Source organism: Periplaneta americana, chromosome 17, assembly GCF_040183065.1.
Source record: "Periplaneta americana isolate PAMFEO1 chromosome 17, P.americana_PAMFEO1_priV1, whole genome shotgun sequence".
NCBI classification, from domain to species: Eukaryota; Metazoa; Arthropoda; class Insecta; order Blattodea; family Blattidae; genus Periplaneta; species Periplaneta americana.
In genome coordinates this window covers 93,588,294-93,606,068 of record NC_091133.1, presented here as the reverse complement: position 1 = coordinate 93,606,068, position 17,775 = coordinate 93,588,294, and the positions used below count along the sequence as shown (strand labels likewise).

The 17,775-nt window shown below is 35.3% G+C and overlaps 1 protein-coding gene across 10 annotated transcripts in view; it reads right to left on the bottom strand.

Moving 5' to 3' along the window:
* Nucleotides 1-17,775, bottom strand: part of LOC138692901 (uncharacterized) — a 163,226-nt gene that overhangs the window by 116,996 nt on the left and 28,455 nt on the right. The window contains exon 1 of one of the 10 annotated variants that reach the window (XM_069816226.1): nucleotides 14,770-14,788. The exons of the other annotated variants lie outside the window; for them this stretch is intronic. The gene's annotated coding sequence lies outside the window, so the exon portion shown is untranslated. Of the gene's footprint in view, nucleotides 1-14,769; nucleotides 14,789-17,775 lie in introns of those variants that run through there. 10 annotated transcript variants of the gene reach the window in all.

The window sequence follows — 17,775 nt, the reverse complement described above, 5'->3', positions numbered from 1 at the left end:
TTTGATTTCAGCAACAATATCTGGAGATTTATAATGAGTTTTCAGTTCTGTATTATATCTAATCCTCCAGTGCCCATTCTCATATTTAGGACCATAGATTTTCCTTAGAATTTTTCTTTCCCATGTCATCAGTTGTTGTTCCATTTTCTTCGACAGAGTCCAAGTTTCACTGCCATAAAGCACAATTGGTCTTACGACTGTTTTATATAATGTAAATTTTGCTTTTTTACTTATGCATCTTGCTCTCAAAGTTTTGTTAAGGGCTCTCAGGCATCTATTTCCCCCAGCAATTTTTTGCCTCATATCTGCATCTGCAGTGTTTTCTTGGGTAATTAGAACTCCTAAATATTTAAAAGAATCTACTTCCTCATATTTCTGTCCATTTATTATAATATCTTTATTACAAACGCCACTTGGTCTTATGTTTCTCATATATTTAGTTTTCTCTTTATTAATTTTTAACCCCATGTGCTCTGCTTCTATTTGAATTTGGGTTACTATTTCATTTAGCACTCCAAGAGATCTACTCATGACCACAATATCATCCGCATAGGCCATGCACTGTCTGGTCCTATTAAATATGGTACCATTAAAATTTATATCAATGTTCCTAATGACTTTTTCAAGGCCGATGTTAAACAGAATTGTAGATAAGGAGTCTCCTTGCCTCACCCCATTTACTGTTAAGAATTTATCAGATAGTTTTGTTTGTATCTTTACCTTATTATATGTTATGGAGAGGGTTATTTTTGTTAAATTTACCAATTTGGTAGGATACCAAATTCTCTCATAGCCTCCTGAATTTTAAATCGATTCATGTTATCAAATGCCTGTTTAAAGTCTATGAAAAGCATATGTATGGGGATATTATATTCACTTGTCTTCTCTAAACGCTGTTTGATTGTGAATATGCGTCGTTCTATCTTCGCTATGACACAATCAAAACTAAACATGCACCTTTTTCCCCACAGTCACGAAGCATTTCTAAAGTAAACTTTACATGTATAATATTCCAAATCTAAATGCAAATTGTGAACTTTGCTCCATACGCAAAATGGAATTTATTATAAGAGTCCCATCAGTATTGTCCAGTTTCATACAGGATTATTTTCCATATAATATGAAACAAATAAAGCAGTGCTGTGATAAAAAAAAAACACGACAAATTCTCTGAAACGCGACCATGAGGCACGAAATAACTGACAACGATAGTTCAGTGATAGTGTGTGCACACAGCATCAAGATGAGGTTGAAAAGACTGAGCAGGGTTCTGTTACAACGTCGATCGATATAACCTAGTGATACAAATTCTGACGAAGAGGAGGGAAAGCAACTACAGTCATCAGGCAGCACAGATTTTTATATTGCCACAAAATTGCAACTGATACTTACTTTCTGATGATAGTACTTCGAGATGTGAATGAAAGTTTGGTATGCAATGTTTCCTTGCTTGGCTTGCGATACAAATAATGTACAGAAGGATTCGGCATTCTGCTTTCCGCGCGGATTCTTTGTACACTTGTCTACTTTCTACTACAAGTGGTACCGGTAACACATTTATGTAACACACACTTTCTTGTTATATGCTTTAAGCGTTGCACAAAATTCTATTCTATTATCATATTAGTACTACCGTTAACTTATTTTATCGAAGTTATTCTTCTCTGTCGTATTATTTAACCACCCATTTTTACCGATTTACAATTCAATTTGGTGTAGGATGAATGTTTTTGGAGCAACTCTAGATCTGTCACAATGCGGGCCTCCCTGACAGTGTGGTCAGCACGATTAACGACCACTGCGCAGGCGTTACAGGACAAATACCCAGTCTCATGGGATGGAGATAAATCTCCAACCATTGTAGGAGTCGAACCACGAACCGCTTGATTCGGATGTGCACGCCATAGTGGTGTACCAACAGTTATTAAAAATATCAAAAGATATAATTGACTAAGCATCCAAATAAGAAGAAAAACTTTTTTCCCCTATCCTATTCCACACAATATGTTTTTCTTTTAATCCCACAAATTCAACATCTGATTCTATTTGTAATTTGTACGATTTAATTAAATTTATGCCATTAATTCTGCATAGATCCACAGAAAATAGCTATCGTATATTGTAATCATTTGTAATACTATTTTTCGATTTACGAAAATCGGCACTTAGAAGTGAAGCAACTGTGTAAGTACCGGTATAGTAGGCCTACAAAGATTAGAATGAGACTGTCCGAAGACTGTTACGTCGGCCTCGGTGGAGCAGTCGGTAGAGTGCTGGCCTTCTGTGTCCGAGGTTGCGTGTTCGATCCTCGCCCACGTCGATGGCATTTAAGTGTATTTAAATGCGACAGGCTCATGTCAGTAGATTTACTGGCATGTAAAAGAACTCCTACGGGACAAAATTCCGGCACACCGGCAACGCTGATATAACCTCGGCAATTGCGAGCGTCGTTAAGGGACACTATGGTGAAATAATGGTGAAAAATTAATAAAATCGATTTAAAAATTTATTGTGGCTCTCTATTTATACCGAGCTCAAAAAGCTAATTAATTTATGTTCCCACGACTATTTTCAAGCTTTTGAGCTAACATGAATTAAAAATTGTGACGCAAGGAGGCTTTTTAGTGACGTCAATATAAAATAAATTTAAAAAATATAATTTTCAAAGCGATTAGCCCTAATGGCACAAAATTTTATACAGATGATAGTATTGTAGGTATGTTTATGTAGTTTAAAATTCATAAATGTTGGATGAAAATTGTGAAAGTTTTAAAACTCACAGAAGTGTCCCCGTAAATAAAACACAATTTAACCCTTAAATTCGCAAAGTATCCTAGAGGATACAACAGGTTAATAGGCCATAATATGTTATAATTTTAATAGAACAATAGAAAAAAATTGGTAGGAAAATTAAAATTTCACAATACTATAATATTGTACAACATATAAAATATGGACATTGCGATAGTTGTTTTCTTTACAGTCCGACACGGCTTAATAAATTAGTGTGAGAAATGAAATTTTGCCAATTTAAGGGTTAAATTTACAGCCTGATACATACGGTAGCGGATTTACAATAAATTCTGCCGCCCATAGGCATCCAAAAATGTGCTGCCTCCCTCTTTCCCTAATTTTTTATCCTCCCACTAGAAAACGGAACACCAGACTTGTGAATTCTGAGTATTTTTAAAAGGAATGTAATTTGAAACTTACAAGATATCAGTTTCTTAAACAACTTTGGCCTTGTCTTCTGCCTGGTGAGCTTATGAATGATTTCGGACAAGTCCATATTCTTCAAAGCGTTACCACCATTTAAAATTTGTCGATATAGAAACCTACTTAGCGCATTGGAAATTCCGCCTCTGATTACATGTGATTAAATTTCCATATAAGAGATATGTACGACTATTAGCCTATAGTGACTAAATCTTTCGAGCGAGGACCTCTTTACGATTATTATTATAAATGCCAGTAATCTGACCAGAGAAGGTTAAAACTTGGATTGAATTCACGATGAAAAGAAGAAAATAATGAGACTATCCAACGACTTACTTCGTTATGCAGAGTGGCAGATTTAAAATAAATTCTGCCGCCAACAGACATCCAAGAATGTGCCTACGCCCTCTTTCCCTAATTTTTCCCCCTCCATTTTCATCCTAGAAAACGTTGGAATAAAAAGCAGGCTTGTGAATTCCGAGTTTATTTTAGGGAGAGAATTAAAATTTGAAACTTACAATATATCAGTTTCTTAAATATTATTTGTCTTACCTTCTGCCGAACGAACATATTAATGATTTCAGATATTCTTCAGAACGTTGCCACCACTTAAAATTTGCATGCTTTAGACTGCAGTCTACTTCACCTATTGGAAATTCTGCCTCTGGTTCCATATAAGCAAGAAAGATTTACGTGATAACTGATAATCTTTTGAGAAAGAATCCCTTTACACCGCTGTGTAGTAACGGTTAGCATGCCCGACCGTGAAACGAGTGGGCTCGGGTTCAAATACTGCTTGGGACACGTTACTTAGTTAAGGTTTTTTTTCCGAATTTTCCCTCAACCCATTACGAGCAAATGCTGAATAACTTTCGGCGCTGGACTATGGACTCATTTCATTTCATTTCACTCAGACGCTAGATAACCAATGCAGGAGATAAAGCGTCGTAAAATAAACCAATAAACAAAATAGTTTATTGTAAATTCCGACTTAACTGTCAAGTCACTTGGCCAGAGCTGGTTAAAAACTGGACCGAATCCGCAACAAAAAGTAGAGATAACTCTATATAATTAAGCATTAACAGAACATTTTTTTGTCGATACAAACTCCAGTCTCATTTATCATAACATTCATAACTGACAAAACATTCCACATTCGCGAAGAAAATCGTCTGACGAATCTTGTAATGGATCGCCACTATGTGTTTTTTATTTCAAATAAACTTTATTAATCTTAACTGAAAATTACATTTCATTTATGCATAGTTTCCAATTAAACCGACTCTTACATAGTGAATATGAACAAAATTCCATCACTAATTTAGGGGGGGAAATCGCTATAGACAAACTGACAGCATGATCAAAATCATTTTTGCGGCATTAAAGATTCTGAAAACGTGTATTTCAGCGGAAATATCTAAATCTATGTTTTGTGGCAGAAAGCTCGTGACAGGGAATTTCTGGAAACATGACAACAGCCACACACGTAAAGCCTCACTGATCTCTTGGGACTCCTTTAAAAATAACAAGGGCAGGAAAGTTTCATTATCCAGCGTTACTAGAGGAACAGCAAAGGAAAACAGAGGATACTTGTCACGCATTATAATTGAAGTTTTGTATCATTACAGTGAGGCAGGCAGATAATAAAATCAATTTCTACTAGAACTGAACTTGAATTCACGGGAGAATTTTAAGGGTTTTGAAAATTAGATTAGAAGAAGTCAAAATACATAGTAAAAGTATTTATGATATCATTCGATCTCAAATAACATGTGAATTTCAACTAGGAAATCGTCAGGACTAAACTCTTTTTCATATTGTGGATAACTATAAAGACGTCATGATCGCCGTTAGCACATCGCTTTATCATTGCCCCACTCATTTTAAATTTGAGAGAGAGAATGTACAGAAAGAGGAATTACTAAAAATAAATCTCTCAAAAACACTTTTCTGACTTTAATGCTTTTAGTTTTCTCCCCTTTTTCTTTGATTTTTAAAACACGATCCAAACTTTTGAAATCGATACCTTTTAGAGGCACCAGCACAAACACACTTTCTGTTTTCCAAAAACGTATCAATCTCATTATTTCCAAAAAATAATGATTTATTAAAATGTTCGCATATCATGGCTCTTGGCTTCATGATCATGTAAATATACATTTTATGCAAAGAAATCACATATGTCGTCTTCACAGTTGCAATATTTTTTTTTATGAAACGCAGTTCTCGTTAGCAACATTACTGTGACCTTCTGCATCTTGCTACACTGTCTTTATTTCACATCCTCTTTCTGAGAGCCAGCTGCGTTGTGTTAATTATAAAATACTCGCATATAATAATTTTTTCCTAGACTTTTTTGTAGGCGTTTTTCACTAGGCAGCAGTTGTCTCTAACGCTCTTTCCTCTCGGTAGCGGAGAGCACACAGCCAGCTACGCTATTTTTCATACAATTGGCCGGCCAGTGGCGGAAGATGAGAAGATAACATACGAAATTGAAGAGAGTGATCCCAGAACTCACCCAGTCCATTTGGCCATTTCTGTGATTTATATACAGGGTGTTTCCGAGGTGGTGTTACAAACTTTCAGGGATGATGGCGAAGGGCACATGTATCAATTTGAGATAAGGAACCCTGGTCCGGAAATGACCGAGTCCAAAGTTACAAGCAAAAATAGTTCTGTGGAAATGAAATAATTTTATTCCTCTGTACACCTTATTTATGTGCATTTATCTGTACATCTTACACATACTGTATTCATCTGACGTTGTTTACGTTGTCTACTTACAATATCCCATTCAATGCGCTGTCTGAGGGATGGGGACAGAAAACTACACTAAAGCAATGCAGATAGCGTAATGTGTAACGGACATGGTCGGTCCTGATATGCACGTCTGTAGAGAGCAGTGCATGTGTACAAGTTACAGTGTCCAGTCGATCAGTCCTAGTGAAATGGAGGAGTACACGAGAGCGGAATAAGCAGATCTGATTTTCGAATACGGATGAGCCAATGGGAACAGTAAACAAGCTCACAGATTGTATCGGTCCAAGTACCCACGTAGGAGACATCCGGCCCATATCATTTTTCCACGACTGTTCCAAAAGTTAAAGGAAAGAGGGCACGTGGTTCCAAATTACAATTCAATTTTCATACAACTATTTTTACTTATAACTTTCGACTCAATCATTTCCGGACCATGGTTCCTTATCTCAAATTGATACATGTCCCCTTCGCCATCATCCCTGAAAATTTGTAACACCACCTCGGAAACACCCTGTATATACGCTGGGTTTGTAGTGAAAGAGCTGCCCTTGGGCAGAACACTAAGAATAAATGAATGAATGAATGAACGAGTGATTATGTTTGAGACTTCCATAATATTTTAAGCTTGTTTTCTTCCAAAAGAATGCCAATCCCTGACTAAAAGTTTGTATTACTGCGCATGTCACTTGAAAATTCGCACATCCGTAGACAAGTGGACAAAAAAATAAGCCAAGTCCTTTCATAAAAACGAACTGAACGCGTTTTGGGGTCACACTCTTCAATTTTGTTAGTATGGTTTGTAGGACAAGAGACGAAGCTCTTTGTAATAGGTACTTTTGCAGAAGTCAGAATAGCTAGCCTCTGGGATCAAACCCCGGACCTCCCGAATACAAACATGTATACATGTTAACCACTACACCATCGTACTTATTGTGTTTGATTTTAACCTGGTGTCTGCAACACTCCCCCCCCCCCCGGAGCAAAGTGGCTGGATTCAACACTGATTGCAGGTGTTGGCAAAGAGCACCTGCGAGTCGAGACAGAACCTGCCGATTGGCAACCACTTACTAAAGCAAGAGCGTTGTCTATCTCCCCATCTAACGCCCAAGAGCAAGAACAGGCCCGTACAAGCAAAATCCTCCTTCTGATATACTGTATATGAGTAGTATAAATAAATTCTATTGTACTTTTCATTAAATGTGAGTACAGAGAATCCGTAGTAAAAGAGTGTGTCATTTACTTTGACTATTACACTCTTACTACGTCATACTACTTTTGACCAATAAAACGGAACGAAAGGACGTATTTCAACCAATCATGGCTGCTTATCGCACAATTTTATCGCGTCCCTAGCATTCGTTTAATTTTATCGCGTCCCTAGCATTTAATTTTATTGCGTCCCTAGCATTTGTTTCTTTGTTTGCCAACATTTGAAACTGCGCTGGTCTGGACGTCAAAAAAAATATATATATAATTACAAACCACTCCAGTCCATGCACAGCAGTTTCAAATATGACTCGCATTGGCATTCAAGAACAAGAATTAATAAAAATCACTGATCATACCTATGCATCTTCTGAAATCCGATTTACAAATAAATGAAGAGCACCATTCGGAAATCCTGAATAAGTTGAATACACCATGTAGGCCTAAATCAACGAGTTCCACTTCTATTACGCACACGTTCAATATAACATCAATTGAACCACCAACCACATTCAAATTTGAAAATTGTACATTCAATAATTATTCCTTTTAAAATTATTCATGTTTATTTTTTATGTCATCGTCGTTAATTAAAACTTTTCTAACACTTGTGTATATTAGTTAGGTTATGTTATAGCTTCTGCTATATGATATTATGGATAGCCACGTATCAGAAATTGTTTAATATTAAGATTTATTGAAAATCATCTGTCAAGTGACGTTGATTACTGGGATTCGGATAATTGAAGTGGAATGTTGCATTTTAATAAAAATGAAACTGAATCAACAAAGCCTTCTTGACTAGTAACACTGCCATCGTGTATAATAGATCGAGAACTTCTCGACGAGAAGGCATTGCTCACTACTGCCATCTAGCATGCATCTAGCGTAATATTTGTAATGTTGAGATGGTACAATAATACATTTGAAGACAGTTGTATTTTCGTAAGTCAATTAATATTTTATTGTATTGGAGTACTTCGTTACTTCTAATCTTTATATACTTTCTACTAATCGTGTAACAGTCAATTAAATCCCACTCGAGTTTTGATTTTCTCTAGATAAATCAAAACGTCTAGTGAGATTACTGTTGATAAAACGTACGTATCTGGAGATTCAAATCATAATTCCAAATTTATACTCTAAACTTTTGGCTGATACAGGGCTTATATTATATTTACGAGACCGCTGGTGCGGTGTTTTGCTTCTCGGCGGCTAGGCATGCCGCAGCCGGTCGCACTCGTACCTTATAGAAGATGGAAATGTCGTTGTCCTCCCTCGGCTAAACAGGCGTTGTATTGGGAAAACAATTCTGATTGACGCGATTAGTTCGGTCACTGTAATGTTTCTGATTTCATTTGTTCTACCGATATATAGGTAGGCCTACGACATTTCAAGTGCTTCATTTAATAACAATGAAGAGTAGACAATGTGTTCTACTCGTAAAAAAAATCGGACCGATAATTCGTCTTGAGCTGACAGCACACTAAACTCTAACTTTCCTATCATGAAGAAGGATTTCTTGTACACGATATGGATTTTCTAGACACCAATAGCGAGTGTTTTTATTGTTTACACGACCAGTCAGATGGAACCACGTCTCGTCTGAAAACAACACAGTTCTTTTGTCATGTTGCGAATAATGTTAATATTGTTTATAGTTCTTCTATTTAACTATTATATCAGATATACAGAATCATCCAAATAAAATTAACTTTCGTTATTTATCATTCCAAAGTTGAAATTTTCTACTACATTGTAAATTAAGCAGATAGTACATATTTTGCAAAAGTTTACATAAAATAGTTGTATTTCTAATATTATTTTTCTATTTTATGAAACTCGACATTCAAAAGTTGTTCATCCATAAGGGATCTAATCCTGTAACAATGACGCACTCATTCGCTATAAGCTAATGAGCTAATGACTACACCTAGCTTCACACTGTGTAATGTGGGGATTTCTATGGACTCTTAGCAAAAAAGAAAGTAGAAATGATTCTGCATATTATAATTTCTCCGGAGTTTAAGGATATAGAAAAATACTGCTCAGCTAACGTGGTCTAGCATCTTTAATAATAATAATAATAATAATAATAATAATAATAATAATAATAAATATATTTTTTCAAGGCCGTGACTAAATATGTCGGTCTCTAGGTTACCAAAAACGGGAAAGAAATGTAACATTTTCTCTCTAGGGAGATAATGTAGTACTTCTCTCCCTAATATACGTTTTGTATGTTTTACAGCGATCTAACCTTAATTTATAATATACTAATTATCTTACGTCATCATTCGCTTTCGACAAGAAAGTTTGAACATCATCCCTGGACAATACTTTAGATTTTTTGTACAATATCCAACTGAATTCCTCTTTAACAATGCAGTAAGTTTTCTATATTTACTAATATCAATGTTATCATTTGCCATTAAACAAGATCTTAAAATAGAATACTGTGCCCATATCGTAGAAGACGTGTATTCCTTCGCTCTTTCCGTGAAATACACCAACAAGACATCTTCTGAATAAATTTGTACATTTTTCAATAAACTCCATTCTTTAAAACGAATGTATGCACCTTCATATAATCTTCTGGATTTTTTTCGGCATTAAACCAGAAACTGCCTCACTAACAGCATACGTTATTTCTTTTGGCTTTTCAAAACTATCCATTTTGCATTGCACATACAAATCCTAACAATACAATCAATATAAACAGAAGAACGGTGCTATGACATTTCCTTTGCATCAGTGCATATGCCGTCAATAAAAATAGCTCCAACAAACTTCAATAAAGAAAAATAAAATGCGACAATTTACTCGCGGCTTGGAAAAAATAATATATACACCACGGTATCGAAACACATTTTCCCTCAGTACATTTGTAGCCCTGGGATAAATCCCTCAGGCTCCAATTATGTACCTCGAGGAAAATCATGCGTTTCTCTCTTTTAATGTTAATATACCGTAGTATTATAATTATAATGAAATTTTATTATTATTATTATTATTATTATTATTACTATTATTATTATTATTATTATTATTGATATGGTAGGTTACGAGTTCATCGTAATTATCTATTTTTGTGACAAATACTAAAATATTTATCATTCATGTACATCACTGCCAAATAAATTGACTCGTACACACTAAAAATATGACCAAAATTCGTAAAAATCGTTGCACACACAGATATAATGATAAACGATATGCCTAAAACCACATTTTTTTAGTTACCAGGGATGCCGAAAACAAAGCCTTTATTTCCAGGAAGAAATGTTTTTTCTTCCTGCCCCAATACTAAGAGTAACAATTAACCAGCCACAGGCATGTAGCAGGCTCGTTTTTCTGTTCATCAAACATACAGTCGGGCGTGGGTTCGATTACCACTTGGATTCATTTACCTGGTTGAGTTTTTTCCAAGTTTCTTTCTCCAACAGCAAGGCGAATGTCAGGTAAACCCATGAGAATCCTCGGCCTTATCTCGCAAAATTTAATTTTGATATAACAAATTAAATCGACGCTAAATAATCCAGTAGTTGATACAGCTTCATTAAATAACAGACTAAAAAAATACCATTTCAAACTACAAAATACTGTAAAACTGAAAAAAAAAAAAAAAAAAAAAAAAACATTTCGAAATTTTGACAGAAGCAGTTTTCAATATCCCCGATATCGAAAAAGTCTCTCTTTCCCCGCTGTTCCTATTTACCTGCACAAACTTTAAGGGCAGTAATTTTTGTACTCAATACCTGCATCATTAGATAGTTCCATTTACAGCGACCCTTGAAAACTGCGAAGTAGGCCTATAATATTCCGAAAATGCATAGAGGATTACGACACTGTTTCCAGCTTTAGGGCCGACGAAACAAAGTACTTCACAGACATAGAATGCGAGCCAGAGGGGCAGCGAGTGCAACTGTGACACACAGAGGGGAGAAACCATAGAGTAAGTATTATACTAACTCTTTGGGGGGAACTGAACACTTCACTGGGATTCCCTCTGAAAAATATCGTTTGCTGGCTATACATTGGCAACACCATTTCGGAGACAGTGTAACAAAACTTACCTTGTCAGACCATGTGAGTTTTAAATCGCTTTGTGTACGAGTTGTCTATCGTTAAATTGCTGCAATTACCGTTAAATTATTACCTACACCTTCTGTGGTACTCGTACTTTAAATATATACCGAAGACAACATTAAGGCAATGAACAAAGTTAGAATCTCACGTCAGTATTGACAGAGACAACACGCCGCTTCCTAATTAGTAGTTTCAAAGATCGCAAGCAAGAATAACTTGTATTAGAGTCACGTTGTCCCCCATAAACCCCATGGAATTTTTAATGCATTTTGCTAGTCAATACGTTCATTAACTTTGTATGAAACCAGTACAAACTGAAGTTTTCTGGACAATGTAGACTACCTAATGATCCCTAACTTAATTTTTCCTTATAAATCGTTCGAGACTAATACTATTTCGTCGTCCTAGATGGTCTCATGGTTATCATGCTGGTCCTACATCCGAGGATCGCGGGTTCAAACTCTAATAGTGCATTAAATAATGTATGTGTTAATAAATTAAAAAAAGCTAGTTTCGGTGTATATACTGTTATAATTGCAGGTTGGTCATCTAATTCTAATTATGCGTTGTTAGGGGGATTACGTGCTGACCGAGGGCGTTAAACTCTTAGAATGGCTTCCTCCATGAGGGAAGTAAAGATGTGGATTCCGAGTTGTAGATTTACTGTACGTAAAAGAACCCTATTCCTGCCATTTCTCGCCCATGAATTTCGACGCTGAATAGAATTTGCAGTTGAAAACGCCGTTAAATGAAATAATGTTACTGAGAGAGAATCCGGAAAGGGATAACTGTCCTGTAATAAAAGATACCGTTGTTTACAGCCACATAATTAATTTCTTTGTATATCGACGGACCTGTTCAAAAAGGGAAACAACTCCAAATTCAAAGTTTCGAGAAGCCTGCATTTTGGAATTAATATTAGAGGAGAAAAATTCGCTCCGGCGCCGGGGATGGAACCCGGGTCCTTGGTTCTACATACCAAGCGCTCTCGCCATTGAGCTACGCCGAAGTTCAACCCAGAGCACCGGATCGAACCCCTCTCCTCCAGTGTTTTTCCCTTTGTGGCCTGACTCGGGCATGTATGTTGACATTTTATATTAAGTCAACTGTCATTATACAAGGAGCGCACTCAGTTGAGTGACTTGGTGGCCGGGATTCCACAGTACGGGTTCGATCCCCGGCGCCGGAGCGAATTTTTTCTCCTCTAATATTAATTGTTACCATAACAAATATATTCTGTAAGACCAAAAAATAATATTCTTTACGTAGATACTGCATTTTAGAGCTTCGTGGTGCTGTGAAAAATCCAAGATCACTGAAATTACTTCAAATTCTGTTTTATATTTACTATAAGTTTCAAATTAGAGTGTGTTAATTGGTTTCTTTCACACCAACATGAAGGTTTTAATGCAAATTCCTCAAATGTTTAAATGTTGAGTTGTTTCCCTTTTGAACTGGCTCGTCGATATATAAAATATATTCCCACATAGTAAGTTTTTTAACAGCCATCCTTAAAACCGAATAATGTATTTATTAATTTATAAAACTGTATTGTGTAGATATAGGCCTATTTTGGATGTTTGATGTATCAAACTGAAATCTATGGAAAAAAATTTACACATTTTGAAATAGCCTAGTTCCACGCGCTCCAAACAATAATCTAATCACCTCCCAGCAATTTTCAGGTACAAGGTATTTTTCTTCCAGGCATTTGAAGCAATATTCGTAATGTTTCTTTTTTTTTTTTTTTCTTTTCTTTTTTCGGTGAAAATCCAGGAGTTCGATTTTGACCATACGGAAAATTGTGATACCTATCTACCGCGATGTAGTAAGTTTTTCCATATCTCAAACTGCTGGTTCCGTAACTTTTTCCAACGACTCTGTAGGTTAGGCTGCTCATTAGGAGTAAAGCCAAGACTTCTTAAACTGCCATTAATTTCAAAATACTGCTTTAAAATCTAAATATACAGGAAGTAAAAGCTAGCAGAGCGATAAATTACAACTTGAAAGGACATGAATAAAACCCAAACTGATGAAATGAATTTTTTATCTCAAGTGCCCACTTAAGAGTCCGAATTCTCATCTCAGGGACAAATAAGGTCAAAGTTACTCTTTATTTCGTGTCGATATAAAAAAACTGGAAAGCTCTACCTCCTTCTGACAACCAACACTTTTAGATACGTAAATGAAGAAAGAAATATATTGCCTTTCTATCAAGTTACAGAGCAAAAATAATAAAAAAAAAACCGACATAGGGGGAAGGATTAACGTAAGTTAGCCGTTTAAAGATGCGCATGAATGACTACCGCAGAAGCGAAAAACTGCACTGGTAGGTCAGCTTTAATCCCTTCTGTCCATATTGCACGTTTTATAACATGAAAAAGATTTATGTATTTTATCGTAAAGCATCTTAAATACTATTTTTGCCAGATGCTGTCTCGCTAATTCGTAATACTCAACAAAGAATGACGTTATCACTCGAAACTGAAAGTCTTAAAAAAGAACGGGGGACAGTTAAAACTTGCAGGATTAAAAAGCATAAGACAAGAACTACGCAATGTACAGTATTAATTTCAAATATTACCAAATAAATGCAAGTGTGTAATTTTTCTGGGTCATGTTTCTGTGTATCAGTTTAATGGCATGTAAAATATGGAATGTAAAGTATGTGCAATTATAGTATTGTACACCAGATTTGTCGTAATAAATGAAGAGCAATTCGGTATTTTCTGTATAGTTTACGCTTAACATTTATAATAATGGTTTTATAAGATTCGAAATATGTAGCAATGTAGTGGACTACCGGAATAATAAGCTATATAATTATTATTTGCAACATCAATCGTAAGCTAAGAAACATTTTGAAGACCTACCGAACCACTACACTGAGAAAATGAATTGAGAAATTAAATGCACATTATTTTTGTACACTGTGTTGTATCGCCCAAGCTATAGGGTCCAGTCAGCTGGCGTGCATTGATTGCCATTGAGAGGTCTGCCCTCTTGTGTCGGAGTAGGCAACTACGGCATGTGGTGATCGATGATTTGGATGAAAAGACGAAACTCGGGTAGGTGCGAGGTTCGTGGAGAACAGTCGTGCGAATCATGAAAAGTCAAGATACCAGACGAACTGAAAGATAATGGGTTTATCCAGTAATGTAATTTGTACACTGATTACATACATTGTGTATACCCTAGTCCCTTACGTAGAGTGCGGAGTACGTGCATTTTAACAGAATCGAGGAAACTTCGAAAAAGCAAAACGCAGTCGAGTTTTTTTTTTATTTCCAAGATTCTGCTATGTACTTAACAAACAAACAGCGTATATTATTTTTACACGATGATCGTAGTTCAAATTAACATAAACAAATTTTATAAAGTTACTTTTTTAATTTTATATATTGCACGAAAATATTATGAAAAGTACAATTTGAATGCACGAGAACTGGCTGTGTGTAATCGTTTTGTAGACACGATGGTGCGTTATTTCGTACTTACCGCTGTTGTTGACATGCCATATAGACCACAGGAGATAACTGGTTACTACAGAAACCCTAGAAATAATGTTACGATTAGTTAAGTAAATAGGCTTACAAAAAGATCATACACAGCCAGTAATCAACTAACCCACAGCAACGACACTAACAATGTTATGATAACTTACCACGCTATTATTAAAATATTACAAGCATCCATTATCAGTGCATTCAAATTACGTTTTATATATTATATATGTATATATATAATATATATATATATTCGTGCAATACATAAAATTAGAAAACTATATATCCATAAAATTGATTTATTTAAATTTAGAATACAAGTATACACTAATTGTTTGTTAAGGGCATAACAGAAGTCAGAAATAGAAAAAACTAGATTGCGTCTCGTTTTTTCAAACTTTTTCTCGATTCTGTTTTAATGCACTTACCCCATATGTAGCTACATAAGAATAAGCAATTAATGACTCTAAATCAGTCTGACGTATACAAATGAAACTAATGTAATGGAAACTCAAATATAATTAAATACAGAAAAGTAACTAAAATTACAAATACACGTAATAAACCATAACCCCCTAATTTTAACAATATACCAGCCAAAATCATTGAACCTGAACTGAAACTGGCGCTTCAACATGAACCTTAGGTAACCACAAATGAACTAAAAATATTGGTATCTTAACTAAAAATGACATAATTATAATATACTATAGCACACGTTGCTATAGAAATATGTATACTGTTGCAGTAAATAGAGTTCAGATAAATCATTACATAAAACATTTTGGTTTAATACAGTAATTTATTACATTTCTGCTGATATGATCATTAGTGATAATGAATATAATTAAGTAAAGTTAGTTTTTAATTTACATGTGGTTGCTATGAATTAATTCAGAACTGGCTGTGTGAGATTTTTCTGTTAAGTCAATTTACTTACCACACGGGTCGTGCGGTAACTAATAACACTGTTATTTTAAGTTTCTATAGTAACTAATAATTGTGTGGTATAATCAATTTACTTGACATGTCAACAACAACGGTACGTAAGAAATAACGTACCATCGTGCATACATACATACATACATACATACATACATACATACATACATACATACATACATACATACATACAAAAAGAAAATCACGAGAAATCGTTTGTTTTTTCTCGCGGTACACTTCATAACACTAACCTCACCCTTTATTTATATAAATATGAATCAAAAAGAATTGTTCAGAACTACGTACGGACCGGTACTTGCAATGGCACAAAAAATCCGAAACAGCTTCAAGGATTCGTGAGTTTGTATAGGCCTACATTACGCTTGACCTATAATACCCTTTCCTCTTGATAATACTCGTAAAAGCGTAGGCTACTACTGTACGTACGTAAAGGCAGCTAAGGGAAAAAAGGTTACTCTGATGGCCTCGTAACGGCTCGCAAAAAATCTCCAATGCAACCACTGAATTTTTTTCGCATGCGCGCAGAAATCAGTATTGTAAATAAAACTCATAGTAAAAAGGTTTATATACGATATATTATAAGCAGAGCATAGGATGACAAATACGAGTATAAATTTACAAGCATTTCCGAGTAGGAGAATTCCATGACGTCAACCTCTTCACAAACACAGAAAAAATCGGTGTCCTGAAGATGAAACGTACTTCATCATTACTGGGGCAAGGATTTATATGCCCAAAAAAAGTCTGATATATGCAAAACCAAACCAGAAATATGAAAAACACGCAAAATCAATTTATTTAACATATCAAGTATCGGTAACAATTGTCAAATTTCCAGATACAACACTGTGCGCATGTACAGTGCTTGTAGTTAGGCAATATGGGAACACATGTTTAAACCTTCCTGCCTACATACAAGGCGATTCTCGACTAAGAGTCGGGCCATATTTTGTTTCTAGTATTATACAGTTGTGGCAAAAAAACCGGACCGACCCTTGTAGCTGATTTCAGAGCCTTGTTCACTCCAGAGCACGATAGACTGGTAACTAAGACTTTCGTGGTTCGAATCCTGCCTGGGAGGGAAACTTTTTTGTTCCTTATTCAAATTTATTCCCAATACTTTTCGATTGCTAGTAAAATTCATGTTCTGGGAATAATAAGTTAATTAAGTAGTAAAATATCGCTGCAATCGAAAAGTATTGGGAATAAATTTGCATAAGGAACAAAAAAAAGTTTCCTTCCCAGGCAGGATTCGAACCACAAAAGTCTTAGTTACCAGTCTATCGTGCTCTGGAGTGAACAAGGCTCTGAAATCAGCTACAAGGGTCTGTCCGGTTTTTCTTTTTTGCCACTACTGTACATTTGAAATTAATTGTTAGATAAAAAAAGACCGTTTCCAAGAAGATACATTTTAACATATTACATTTTATTAATTTCACATCTGTCCATTTTCTTTCTCGTTTCCAACTGACATTATAACCTTTGCATTCTTAACTATCAAAATACAAATTATAATATTTAAATAAATAGGTATTTACACGTGTTTCACAAAAATCGCAGAACACGATCGTTCCGTCTGTCTTCAAGCCTTCGTTATTTGTTACCAATTGCTTTTAGAGTGTTCTGGAACGATGATTTTGTAGGTGGTATCGCGAATTCACACAAGCCACACAGAATTGTCCTTGGACTGATACTCTCAGGTTTTCTGTCTCAAGTGAAAATATTAAATATAGACGTTTCGCGCGTGTTGAGAAAAACGGCATCACAGTTTAGTGAATACACTTCATATGAGGCTACAATAGATCTTTATTTGTTTAGAGAAAATATTACACTAAAAAAAATCGAATTTTGCATATATGGCGATTTGTGCACCTGAAAATTAGATTAGATTAGATTAGATTTATTTATTTAACCTGGTAGAGATAAGGCCGTCAGGCCTTCTCTGCCCCTCTACCAGGGGATTACAACTATAACATGAACAATAAGATTACAATTAATATTAAATTTACAATTACAATTACAATAAAAATTAAAG